The following is a 1125-nucleotide window of genomic DNA, read 5'->3' as shown; positions in this document are numbered from 1 at the left end:
ATTATTACTCAAAGAAGATAATACAGGAACAACTGAAATAATAAACCGTTTACTGTGGCTTGTGTTTTAATAAGGCGGAGGGCTCCTATTTAAACAAAAATAAATCCTAATAGCTCCTACAAAAACTCTACTGAAATAAACTATTCCTCCTAATAAGGATGAATGGCTTAACAAGTTGACTAATTCCATCTAACAATAAGTTGCACTAATTTTGACAATTACTTGTGTTTGAGTGTTGCACTAATTTTGACAATTACTTGTGTTTGAGTCATAGTAAGTAATTTTTGTTCTTTTATTGTTTTTGAAAATGTATTAGAGAAAGTTTGACTTTCAAATTTTTGTATAGCTTAGACCTCGGCTACAAAGAACATGTGTCTCTTTTGCCGAGTGGTTAAGGCGTGTGCCTGCTAAGTACATGGGGTTTTCCTGCGAGAGTTTGAATCTCTCAGACGACGTGAAATAAAATTTTAATGCCGAGTTAATAAGATATTTGTATTTTTTTTTCTTTTATTTTTTTTCAAAATCTATTAGAAAAAGTTTAACTTTCAATTTTTTGTATAGCTTAGATCTCTACTACAAAAGACATGTGTTGCTTTGGCCAAGTGGTTAAGGCGTGTGCCTGCTAAGTACATGGGGTTTCCCCGCGAGAGTTCGAATCTCTTAGGCGACGTGAAATAAAATTTTAATGCCGAGTTAGTTAGGCTTAGACTTCTACTACAAGGGACATGTGTTGTTTTGGCATACATGGGGTTTCCCCGCGAGTTCGAATCTCTCAGCGACGTGAAAGACTTCTACTACAAGGGACATGTGTTGTTTTGGCGTACATGGGGTTTCCCCGCGAGTTCAAATCTCTCAGGCGACGTGAAATAAAATTTTAATGCCGAGTTAATTAGGCTTACCGAGTGGTTAAGGCCTGTGCTTGTTAAGTACATGGGGTTTCCCAGAGTTTCCAATCTCGTAGGTGACATGAACTAAAATTTTAATGTCGAATTAATTAGATATTTGTTTTTTTTTTCTTTTATTTTTTCTTAAATCTATTAGAGAAAGTTTGACTTCCAAATTTTTGTGTAGCTTAGACCTCTACTATAAAGGACATGTGTCGCTTTGGCCGAGTGGCTAAGGCGT

General features: G+C 35.8%; 1 non-coding gene across 1 annotated transcript; it reads left to right on the top strand.

The window, feature by feature from the left end:
* Positions 1 to 588: 588 nt before the first annotated feature.
* Positions 589 to 670, top strand: TRNAR-UCU (transfer RNA arginine (anticodon UCU)). The gene has a single exon. It is a non-coding gene; the product is annotated as a tRNA-Ser (tRNA).
* The last annotated feature ends 455 nt before the right edge of the window (positions 671 to 1125 follow it).

The sequence above is a fragment of the Cucurbita pepo genome, chromosome 13 (assembly GCF_057944985.1).
Source record: "Cucurbita pepo subsp. pepo isolate OVF chromosome 13, ASM5794498v1, whole genome shotgun sequence".
NCBI classification, from domain to species: domain Eukaryota; kingdom Viridiplantae; phylum Streptophyta; class Magnoliopsida; order Cucurbitales; family Cucurbitaceae; genus Cucurbita; species Cucurbita pepo.
This window is presented reverse-complemented; position numbering and strand designations above follow the sequence as displayed.